This window comes from Equus przewalskii, chromosome 3 (assembly GCF_037783145.1).
Source record: "Equus przewalskii isolate Varuska chromosome 3, EquPr2, whole genome shotgun sequence".
Lineage (NCBI taxonomy): Eukaryota > Metazoa > Chordata > Mammalia > Perissodactyla > Equidae > Equus > Equus przewalskii.
The window spans coordinates 107,454,656-107,467,301 of record NC_091833.1 but is presented as its reverse complement, the minus strand read 5'-3'; the positions used below and the strand labels follow the sequence as shown (position 1 = coordinate 107,467,301).

The following is a 12,646-nucleotide window of genomic DNA, read 5'->3' as shown; positions in this document are numbered from 1 at the left end:
CTTCCTGGTACAGAGAGGGAGACATCTTTACAGATAGAGATTTCCTTCACAAAGGTAAATGTCTCTTCACAAAGGGTTAAATTCTGCTTTTCAGAATTTCTCTCATGTCTGCAGTTTTTAAAAGTAACCAGCCCCAAATAATCCTCATGCCAAAGGGACCTATCTTGCAGTGGCCAATTCCAGTCTCCCCCAGTCCTGCCTTTGAAACTTTTAAGTTTTACAGTCCTTTGAAACTTTAAGAAGTTTCATAGTCCAGAAGCTGAGTGGTAGATTGTTTCATCTCACGGAACACATTTCTTAGCCCTGATAATAGATCAGTTCAGTTAAATCCATTTTAGAAGGCAGTGATGCAGGTGGGCTCTGAAAGTTGGGCGTATATTGTGGAAGCAAGCCATCAGGTATTTAATAGTATTTCTATGGAAATAAAAAGAAAAACAAGGTTAATTGTTGGAGCAAATTATAAACCAGTTCCTGAGCCCACGGGGCAGCCAGTCAAGATTTCTAGATGTCAGAGTTGAAGCATCTTTTGCAGCTTGAAATGTCTCTGATGATGTCATCAGGCATTCAGGTATCTTTCTGAGTGGCTTACAGCTTACACAGCAACAGACAGGAATCTCAAATTTATTTCAAGTTGTTCAGTTTTAGTTTGCAAGGCTTCAGGAAAAAGGGCAGGTTCAATTCTCAATGATTCCAAATGAAAATGAGTGAAAAGATCGAAAACAATACTTTGGGGATTTGTAGCCAGATATTTCAGACAGGAAGAATCCAGGATCCAGTCCAGTTTACAGGTAGGAAAAAACCCTCAAAGACAATGAGCAGAACTAGGATCTAATATCCAAAAATGTGTATTATAGTTTTTTACTGAAACATAATTTTTCTCTCTAAAATCACCTTCATTTTTACCAAAGATAGCCAAATTAAGACTAACTGGTTTGCACAATAAGTGTAGTTTCAATAAAACTTGATCCAATTATTTACATAAGTGCAGCAAGAATAGCAATTGATCATGCAGGCTCTTAAATCTGCTCTCCTGGAATTTTTTTATGAGGAATCTCAGATTGGACTTTAAAGGCCTCTTGAGGCCAGAAAAGCCAAGCCAAGGACTTGCCATCAGATTTTGCCTGCAATACCCACAGATTTGGGTGGGCTCCTCTCTTCTCCAGGTCCCCCCAAATATTTCGAGGTTCCTTGCACCTGCCAGATAAGCGAGCTTCCTTACTTAGCAGGTAAGAGTGCTGGAATCTCTGTAAACAATGTACCAGGCCAATATTTCCAAGCAGCTTTATTTCAGAAAGTCAACCCTATCCCTCAAATGCAGTACTGTCATATCTGAGTCTGTATGTTTCTCTCAGATATGACATTCCAGTCAAAGCCTTGGTAATATTACCAATGCTTCCAATTGTGTCCCGTTATAAGGGGAACAGATTCTTATTGAACTTATGCAAATAACTATATTGCCATGAAATAACCATACTCACTCACTCACTAAGTGTCCAAATTCTGGAGGGATAAGGTAGGGAGAAAAATGTCTCCAGTTCTGCTCACAAAGGTATAATTTCACCAAGTTGCTATAAGTCATAGTTAGCATAAGAGAAAAAGATTTCCTTAAACCTGAGAAAACAAAGCAAAATATCAAAAAATCAACAATATTTCAAACAGTCATAAAAAATTATAATCATCCTCATCAGTTAATACACTCCTGTATAATCGATTCTTGATCTTAATCTTCTGTTAGCAGATTTATGAGGTCACCAGTTTCTTCATTAGATTCCTGTAATTTCTTACCCAGTTCAGTTTTATAATCAGAAAGTTCATCAGAAACCTGCATTCCAGAGTAAAAGTGTGAGAATCCTTTCCATGAATCTCTCTGAAGATGAAACATATTTGCAAAAGCAAAAAGCATCAGAGTGAAACAATAAGTCTGCAAACAACAAGACTCAAAAATGGAAATTGACAAAGAAATTTGGTTAATTTTGTGACATACAACACCTTAAAATAATAACCAGAATTATGCTTGACAACCAGGACAGATCAGAATTTTAGGAATGTTATATAATTTTTTTAAAAACACTTATATCAATAACATTAACTCGTATAATACTGTAGGTCCCTTTGAAACAATGTTTGGTTATCCTTTTAACGATAGTGACAATTAACGATTTTTAGGAAAATCCAGAAGATTAAATAGCTGTGAGACTTTAACACCTGTGATTAAAGACTTGATAAACAGTACAGGAAACTTTGATAAAACAGAAAATCCCTACCCTTCTGCTAGACTGCTTAAAGAAAAAACTTTCCATAATCTCTTTACCAAGAGCAGACTGGAAGTTCAGGAAAATTCTCCTTCGAGAGAAAAGCAAATTTTCATTTCTGCACCAGCTTATTTTTTTAACATTAAAACTCATTTACTTTAATATTAGTCAACTTGACCAGCATCACCCTCAGGCTTAAGGTACTGGTTTTCTTCAGGCTGAATGCCATGATTTGCCCCATGGAATAGCCATGGGCAGCTCATGCTGTTCCCTCTGGTTGTAAGTCCCTCCCCATCTCCTCCACTCACTCCCCTCAAAGCCCAGCTGAAGTCCCAGCTTCTCCACATGGCCTTCTCCCGCCTTCCCGTTCACATTCTTCTCCCCAAGATTGAGATTCCATCAGCACTTGACCTTCAATCTGCTATATGGACTTAACTCTTTCACCAGTGAGTGTCTTATCTCCCTAATTACACGAGACATACCTTGAAGGCATTGACCAGCCTGTCTCTTGCATCCCTCCTCCAGCTTGGCCCAGTCTGAGCTCTGTCTCTTATTGAGCAAGTGGCTCTGGGCACATCCCTTCACATCACTATGCCTAATTCCTCTCCTATACACGTGGGGAACCACTGGAGGAGCTCTGAAGCTTCTCCTGCTCATGAACCCTAGGTGAGCAAATTCAGCTGGGCTGAGTCCACAAATAGGAAGTGGCCTGCAGGAACTGATTGGGTTTCCTGAGCACCTCTGTGGACCAGGAATTGTATCCAGCGCTTTGTACTTTCTCTAGTTGTCAGGACTCTAGGTCAGGGGGTGTTTACAGACGAAGAACACCAAACTTTGAATGGATTTGGTAACTTAATTGGCAATAATTGATTGAGAATAATTTCTTATTAATAACCAAATATTTATGTGTGAGGGACTGTGCTAGGGATTCAGAGAGATGAGTGAGGTAGATGTGGTCCCTGGCTTCATGGAGCTCATGGCCCAGCAGACAAGTGAGACATCCAATGATCATTCTGTTAACTCTCCTCCTCTCGGCACATTCTTGTATCATTGTGGTCCATGTATGAGGAACACCATCATCACTGCAGTTACGTCTGATTCAGCACCTTTTATGGATTGTCACCAGGTAAGTCTACATATACTACCTCAGTAACTCCTTCAAACTTTCTGAAGAAGGGGTATTATTATTGTTTGCTGATGTTCTGTAAATGCCTTGAACAATGTGTGGCACGCTGCAGGGAGCAATTAAATTTTAATTGAACGAATTTCCATTTTACAGATGAAGGTCATGGAGGTTTGCCCATACCAGTGGGAAATGTGGAGCTGGGACCCAAGGAGTGAGTGCATTTTGTTCCTCCATGTTGCTTCTCAAAAGAAATACCAGCTCTTTGCTGCCCCATTTACCCTCATCCTCTTCCCCAAATGACCACGTTTCTTGTTTTGTTTTTCAGCATCTTCTCAGCCAGCCACCGTGCATGTGACTTCCCTGGTTGATCCAGCCAACTGCAGGACCAAGATATTTCTAGTGCAAGATAGGAGAGATGAGTAATAGAGACCACAGCCCTTGGAAACCTTGATCAAGTAGAATAAGAACACCTTCCTCAGCTCTCTTTGCAAGTGGCCAAAGCTTAGTGGCTCTGGGAGAAAAATTCAACAGGAAAACCTACAGAAGTGCCTTGAGAAAGGACCACAGTAGCCTCTTCTAAGCCAAATTGAGTAAATAAAAATGAGTGCTATTAAAATATCCAATTAATCTAAACACAAATATTGTTGGTGTCCAGCCTCTCTCAGTCTAATCCAGCAACTCTCACCGAAGAGGCCTTCATTTAGCCTGATGTAGTTGGAAGTTTTGTTTTTACGTGTGTATCTGTAAAGGAAATCTTGAAGAATTCCTCACTGCAGACCATTATCTTGCTCGAGATGTCTGGAGCCCTGCTGGATGAGCTCATGTTTTAAACCTTAGCCTTCTCATGCAAGTTGCTGACCATGTTGCCTCCTACCTAAAACCCTTCTATGGTGCCTGTCATTAATGGGATGAAATAGCAACTCCTTAACCTGGAAGTGCTGGGTAGTCTCCATCTCTCTTTCCAGATCCACTTGCCACCTTTCTCCGCCCTTCTCTGACCTAGAATACTGACCTCACGGACTGACTCAGCTGGGCTCATTTGCCCTCTGGCTTCTGGTTGGGTTTGGCCATTGGGAGGCACCAGAAGGATATCAGAGAGCAAGAGGAGAAAGAAGCTAAGATTATTTATTCTCCAGTCTCCCACCCATGGATTCTTCTAACAAAGGCTCCAGCTCCAGTGGTGGTGGGATGGGGTCTCTAGTGTTAAAGCTACAGCCGCTGTTCTGTCTTGGGTTCTGGTAATTGTCTCTTCCTCTGCTCCTTCTGGCCTAGGGGAGGTGATGGCTCCTTGGCTAATTTGCTAGCCCAGGTGTCTTATCAGCCCTTCATGGTTTCCCTTAACCCTCCCACATCCTTGTAATAGTCCCTTCATTAAACTCTCTTCAGTCGCCCTGCATCTTACACATGTTTCCTGTCACTACGGTCACTCAAGTGCTGACAAATGAAGTTCTCTGCAGCCAGGCCACTGCTTCTCCTCCCCCATTCCAACCTCAGGCATGCATCCCAGAGATATCCCACTGCCTGGGGTTCTTTGCGGGAGCCTCCCTTCTCCTCACCTACACGCCTTTGCCCATGCTAACCCCTATCTAAAGCATCACCCTCTGAGGCATCATCTCGTCCTAGAAGGTTCTATCTGTCCCAAGCTAGGTTTAGGCTTCTGCGTGCTTTTGTTTCATTTGTTGCATTCTTATTAAACTCTTCATTTATCTTGTTTCTTAGGAATCTAATGACAGAATCTAATGACAGATGGCCTGGGTTCAAACTGTGATCCTACCTCAGTCTTCTCCTTTGAAAAACAAAAGTCCCTACCTCGTAGGACTGCAGTGTTGGTTAAGTGAGGTAATGAGTGCTGAAAGAATAACATAGTGCTGGACGTTTAGAAATGTTTGGTAACTGAGCTTTCAGTCTCTGTCTGCCTCTTGCTCTTGACCATGAGCTCCATGAAGAAAAGGACCTTTCTTACTCAACTTTCATCCCCATGAAATTGCTGTTTTGTGGGTCAAAAGAGACAGAATGTTGGTAATTTCATATGGTTCAGCCTAATGCACAGCATAGTGAACAAGCTTAAAAAGTACCAAGGGTACACGGATCTCTGTCTCATTCCCCCACTGCTTTCTCTCCCCAAAGGCAATGGCTGCTGCTAGGGGTTTGAGAAACACTTGTACACAATTTGAGAAATGGTTTATACACATATTAATTTATAAGTATATGGAAGCATAATACGTACAGTGGGTTTTTTAAACTTTTATTTCTTTAGCTACATCTCTTAGAAGTGCAGTTTAGTAACTGGTATAGAGTAGGTGCTCAATGGAAATGTATCTAAAGAAAGAAGAAATAAAAGACAATAGGAAGAAGGGAGAAGGAGGAAATCAAGACAGAGAGGGAGGGAGAGAGGAAGAAGGGGTGCTGGCCTAGAGGGAAGTGCAGGGGCAACAGAAGTCAAGAAAAGGACTCCTGCTCAGCTGGGGACGGAAAGAGTGGGGGGCAGGGAAGGAGCATGAGAGAGTGGTCCTACAGTGGGCCACATGCTCAGTGTGGGGGAGGGCGATCAAGGCAGGAAAGAGCACATGCAGTAGCAAAGACAGGAGGCTTGAGAGGGCACAGGGCACTCTGGAAGGCAAGGTGGTCGGGTTCTTCTGGGCAATGGCATCCAGTAAGGGGTGGAGGTGATGGAAAGCGGGGAGACTGGCAAGGCAGGCAGAGCCCAGGGCACCCCCTGTACTCTGTGCTAAATTTGGACTGTATTCTGAAGGTGGTGGAGAGCCACTAAGGGTTTTGAAGCAGGGGAATGAATGACCTGACCCAGATATGCTGCCCACCACCTCTTCCCATCCCCCAGCAGCCCTTGCCCCACAAACGACTCCACGCCAGCATCAGCTTTTCCTAGGTGGCACCATCCATCACCAGCTGTCATCTTCAACATTTGTCACGTCCCAGGTGACCACTGGAAAAGCGAACTTTGGAGTAAGACAGACCTAGGTTCTAGGTTATTTGGCATCCTGAAGCTTCATTTTCCTGTCCTGTAAAATGGGTACAAAGTACTGCACGTTCTTAGTGCTCCACCAACCTCTGCCGCTTTTCTTGGTCTTATCCTTACCCACTTCTGCACTTTGCTGTTCTGCCCCAGCACCTCCCCGACCCCCTCCTGTGCAATGCTCCTGGTGAATCAAAACAAGTCTAGTCATCCATGGGCCGGCCCTCCTGGCAGGCTCTGGAATGTGAAGGGCCTTAGGCTGTCCTTCATCTAAAGCTTGCGTAAGTTTCTTTTTATCTATCAAAGTGAAGAAATTTGCACTTAAGCTCTGGGCACAGCATCCTCAAACAGCAGCAGAGAGATAATTTGCTTCCTAGTTTGGGTTTGTTTTGTGCATCTGGCAGCATTCAGAGCTGATGGAAAAATGGGCAGCTCCAAGCTGCCTCTCAACTCTCCTTCATTTTAAGCCTCTTTGAAAGTTGATATTGGCTTGAGAATCAAGAAGCCTTCCTCGTATAACTCTTCTGAAAGAATCCAGCTCATAGGATGTCACTGGCTTTTCTAACTTAACTGGGAGGAGACATGGAATCAGCCTGACACTGGGTGGGGTGACATATCACCAGTCACCTCCTTATCTTACCGAAAATGTCAACTCCAAGCTCACATTCCAATGTCATAGCTGATCTTCCAAAAATTAGTTCCTTCTTTCATTGAGAAAGGAGTGTTCGTTCAGACCATATGAAATTGCTGTTTTGTGGGTCAAAAGAGACAGAATGTTGGCAATTTCATATGGTTCAGCCTAATGCACAGCATAGCGAACAAGCTTAAAAAGTACAAAGGGTACACGGATCTCTGTCTCATTCCCCCACTGCTTTCTCTCCCCAAAGGCAATGGCTGCTGCTAGGGGTTTGAGAAATACTTGTACACAATTTGAGAAATGGTTTATACACATGTTAATTTATAAGTATATGGAAGCATAATACGTACAGTGGGTTTTTTAAACTTTTATTTCTTTATCTACATCTCTTAGAAATCATTCCAACTCAGTCATTCGTGTTTTTCAACGAGTACCTATGGATTTGTCAGTTGTTTCCAGTGTTTTATTATTATAAACAATGCCATAATGAACATCCTCACACACATATCTTTCTTATGTGCCAAGTTCATGTAGCATAAATCTCTGGAAGGGAAATTATTAGGCTAAACAGCTTGTGATTTTAAATTTTGAGAGGTATTGATAAATTCCTCTCAAAATGCATTGTACTAATTTACATTTTCCTTAATAGTGTGTGTCTTCTTGTTCTGTAGTCTATACTTATAATATTGTCAATCTCATACCTTTCCCTCATGACTTGGAGATATTTTTTGGGCCCATCGCTCATATTCATTAACAAAGCTAAACCAAAGTGGCAATGCCAGAGTGCTCTCTATTGGTCTGTTGGCTCTCAGATCCATTCCCCGGCTTCTCCTGACCTGCTTTGTATTGGGTAGGGGCGGGGCAAGGGGATGCTGAAGCCAACTCATTTTTCGGACTCCCGTGCCCACTGGCTTCAGGTTAGGGTTGGCCAGTGGAGCAAAGGGAGGGAAGAAGCCAGGACATTCCCTCTCTCTGTTTCTGGTGGCATTTCTAGCAGCCACTGTGACTTCAGTTGCCCCGGGAGGTTCCTCCCTCCAGGATCCCAACTCCAGCCTGGTGCCCTGGCCCCAGCGCTCTGGCCACTCTAGCTGCCCCCTTGTCTCTCCAGCTCTAGGGCTGCTAAAGGAAGCTTCTGGCTGTTGGGCTGCCTCACCAGGCCTTGTATCTGCCATTTTAGCTTTTCCAATATCATTGTAACTGGTTTTCCGTCTTTAATCACCTCTGCTGGACTGTCTGCCTTAGCTTGGTGTGTTTGAGTCCTCTCTTCCGTCACCTTGCTGGACACTGACGTGTACACCTAGGGTTGACAAAAGTGAGGAGAAATAGCCACATTCCTATGCTGTTGGTGGGAATGGAAATTGTTCCAGAACTTTTTGGCAGGCAGTTTGGAAATATGTTCTAAGAGCTTTAAAAACAAGTATGCTCTTGCCCTGTCTTTTAGATGTACATGTTGAAATATAATGAATGAAATGATGTATTTCTGCGATTTGCTTCCAAATAATCCAGGGGAGAGATAACTGGAACCATATATAGATAAGCGAGATTTGTGACAAGTTGACAGTGGTTTAAGCAGGGGTGAGGGTATTTCCACATTCCTTACACTTGGCTCTTTACTGACCAATATTCAAATTTTTCAAAAATAAAAAATGTCTGTCAAAAGACCTTGCAGTCTACTTTATAGGAATTTATCCTAAAGGAAAAAAAATCGTAAATGTTAAAAAAGAAAGTTTATTTTTAAGGACGGTTTCTAATAGCATTGTTTATAATAACAAACAATTGGCAACAGTCTAATTTTCCAACAGTGGGAAGGTTTTACCTTAATTTACAATGTATCACACACTGCACACTATTTATGCTTAAACAGATGTAGAAACAAGTGTGTCGTCAAAGATGCCCATGAGGGGCCGGCTCTGTGGCCGGGTGGTTAAGTTCGCGCGCTCCACTGCGGCGGCCCAGGGTTTGGATCCTGGGCGCGGACATGACACCGCTCGTCAGGCCACGTTGAGGCAGCGTCCCACACCTCACAACCAGAAGGACCTGCAACTAAGATATACAACTGTGTACAGGGCAGGTTTGGGGAGATAAAGCAGGAAAAAAAAAGATGTTCATGATAATTTAAGCGAAAAAAGAATTTATAAAAGCATGTGACATTATAATCCAATTAGAAATCTTTTTACATGCATCTAAAAGAGGATGCATGGGATATACACCCACGTATGAGCAGTGTAGTCTCTCAATGGGTGGGCTGTATTCTTTCTTCCTTTTGTTTGTTTGCACAAATTGGTTTGTCGCCTGTTCTTGGTATCATATACATGTATTCCTTTTGAATTGTCAAAAATGAATGGCACATTCTTTCTCCCTCACTCCTTCTTTTCCTTCATTTAATGTCCCTTTTTAAATGGACTCTACCCTTGGTTGAAGGTGTGAGGTGAGGGAGGTGAGAGGGCGTCACACCTGAGCTTCTTTTTAGCAAATACCTGTTATCTGTTAACCTTTGCCACGTAGGGCTTAGGAGAAAATGGGTACAGGCTGAGACAGAGGGAGGAATGAGCACGGAGAGTGCTAAGGCAGATGGAGGCAGCCACAAACCTTCACACTTGACTGGTGCTGTGTTTACCCTGCTCAGGAGTGTTGGGGTAGGGGATGGGTGACAGGAAGGCACTGCCTGGCATGGGCCCCTTCTATGGCCCTGGCTGTCCTGGGCTTGCCCCCTCTGACATATTCTCTGTCTACTGGGCTATTGGTGCCTCCCTCCTGGAATCAGCCTCAGTTTTGCCACTTTGCATTCTATTCTTGACGCCTACCCTTCAGCACGTCAATGTTTCGTGTGATGCTCCTATTTCCAGTGATGCTCCCTTCTCAGCATCTGCTGTCCCAGCTGCTGACTCATTTTTTTGCCACCTGGTCTAATAATATGGATAAATAACCAAGCACTGAACTATGTGCCGGACATGCTATAAGGAGCTTCATAAACACGCTCTCACTGGATCCTCCTAGCACTCTGCAAAGATGATAACATCCCGCATGTTCTGCAGACAAGAAGCTGAACGAATCAAGGACGAAATGACTTGTCCAGGGAGCTCCCCAGGCACTAGGGGGCAGAAGTCAGTTTTAAGCACAGGTCGGGGCTGGCCTGGTGGTGAAGCAGTTACATTTGCATGTTCCGCTCCAGTGGCCCTTGCTTCACCGGTTTGGACCCCGGGTACGGACCTACAAACCGCTTGTCAAGCCATGCTATGGCAGGCATCCTACATACAAAGTAGAGGAAGACAGGCACGGATGTTAGCTCAGGGCCAGTCTTCCTCAGCAAAAAGAGGAAGATTGGCAGCAGATGTTAGCTTAGAGCTAATCTTCCTTAAAAAAATAAAAAATAAACCCAGGTCCCTGCTCTGTCTGCTACATGGTGCCTTGGTGTCTGTGTGCCTGCCTTGGAGCGTGGGCTCTGGAGAGAGGCTACCTGGGGAGATTCCAGGCTCTGCCCCTTATTAACTCTGATCCTGGCAAATGACAAACCTCTCCACACCCCCAGTTCCTTGTCTGTCAGTCAGTCTTGACAATAGGATTGTGGTGAGGATGAAATCAGATCATGTAGGGAAAGCCATTGAACAGGGCCCAGTAGAGTGGATTTCAACCTGGGCTGCCCACCGCAGTCACTCCCGGAGCTTGGAAAGTTCCTGAGCTGTCTACCCTGTAACTGATATCGTCGGTCTGGGAGCAGCCCGGGCATTGGGATGTTCTAAAGCACCCCAGGTGATTCTAACCTGTAGCCAGGGCTGGGAGTCACTGCCCCCAGCATGCAGGAAGCACCTAATAAATGACCATTTTGCCCGTCTGGCCCTCACACCTGCTTCTGCATCGGGCCCTGCCTGGTTCCCAGAGTCGGAGGGTTCCAGCCTCAGGCTCCCCCAACAACAATAGGGTCCATGCTGGAGTGCCCCATCTGGGTTCTGGGACTCCTGCTTTTGCCAAACCCCAGTTTGCCCTGGGGCTGCTGGGACTCAGCTTAGAGCAAACCCCACGCCCAGTTCCAGGAAAGACAGTTCCAGGGTACTTGCACTAGTGGAAGCGGGTGCAGAAAGAGGCCAGCACCTTTGGGTGTGGGGGGCCCTGGACACTCTGGAAACTCTCCTTTGGGAGGAACAGCTCCCACCTTGGCTGGTCTCAATGGAGGCCGACACTTGACTTTGGAAGGCGGTTCTGACAGCATGTAGTATGAAAGTGCCACCGCCGAGTCACATTGCATATGGCCTTCAGGTTCTAGAGTCAGTGCCTGTGTTCGTAAAAATTGACTTTAGTCAAAATTGTCTTTGTGGTCTTTCTTTAGTTGAATGCCAGAAAAAGTCTTTGATTTGCATTTAGAGCAGAATACAATGCAGAACTTTAAATAGGAGGAGCTGAGGGACAACTGAGAGCAGAAAACCCCATCTCACATGGGGGCGTGTTTGCCTGCACACCATACACTACTACCCCTGCAGAATTCGTACCTTCACACTTCTCTCTCTCCACCCCTGCCCCCCGCAGAGTGCGTACTGTTGTGTGAACCCAAGCAAATAGAGAATGTGCTACACCTTCCCCATAGTCCAGTTGTTCTCTACTGGGGGTGATTTTTGTCTCCAGGGCAACTTTAGCAACTTCTGAAGATGTTTTTGGTTGTCACAAGTGGCGGAAGGTTGCCACAGGCATCTAGGGAGAGAGGCCAGGGATGCTACTAACATCTACAATGCACAGGACAATCCCCACCACGAAAAATTATCAGCTCAACCTGTCAAAGGTGCCAAGGTTGACAAACCCTGCTATCTATTGAGCAGTTGCCATGGGCCAGGTTGGTACTAAATCCTGAGAGCAGAGGGAAAGCCACATGGGCTCACGCTTTGCTCACTGGGGCTCCAGCACCAGACGCCTGTTTCCTATCAGTGGCTCCACTGGGCAACTAGTTCTAAGAGCAGTCAAGGTGGGGGCCGTTATATCCTGGGGAAGGTCCCCAGAGCATCTAGCACCCCCAAACCTAAAGGTGCTGCCTCCTCGTGCAGGCTAGGCTGTAGGAGGGAGGGATAGAATCAGAGGCCCCCAGTGCTGCCAGGACTGCCAATCAACACTTGGCCCTTTTATTCTTATAATTGAGAGCACTTCCCCTGGGCCTCTGCACACATTTGCTTTGCCCAGGTCACCTCCTCTCCCTAAAGGTCTGAAGTTGGTTGTCACCTCTTCAGGGAATCCTTCTCTGATCTTGTGACCACTGCTCCTCTCTCCTCCAGCTACACCGGATGCTTTATGCTGATTGCATCACATACCCCACCCCCACCCTGCAGCATTGCTTGCCTCCCAAGGGAGCATTTACATTGGAGTTTCTTGGAAGTGCTGTAGGGGCCAAGTGCATGAGCCCTGGAGCCAGAAACCTCAGACATGACTCTCACTTCTGGTATTTACTGTCACTTTGGGCAGCTTCTCAGTCTCAGCTTCTTCGTGGAGATAAGGGTGGTGCTTCCTTGTGGGTGGGTTGTGAGGATGAAATGAGACCATACGCGTGCACAGAGTAGTGCCTGGCCTACGGTACGTGCTCAATAAAGACTGGCTATTATTGCTCCTCTTGTGGCCTCTAGCATCCAGCACACGGGAGGAGCTCAATAGCACTTTCGAAAGAATGAATGAAGATGAAT

General features: G+C 45.1%; 1 long non-coding RNA gene across 1 annotated transcript in view; it reads left to right on the top strand.

Moving 5' to 3' along the window:
* Nucleotides 1-4,779, top strand: part of LOC139082368 (uncharacterized) — a 47,312-nt gene extending 42,533 nt beyond the window's left edge. The window contains exons 2-3 of the long non-coding RNA XR_011538290.1: nt 3,532-3,589; nt 3,704-4,779. This is a non-coding gene — a long non-coding RNA (uncharacterized lncRNA). The remainder of the gene's footprint in view (nt 1-3,531; nt 3,590-3,703) is intronic.
* The last annotated feature ends 7,867 nt before the right edge of the window (nt 4,780-12,646 follow it).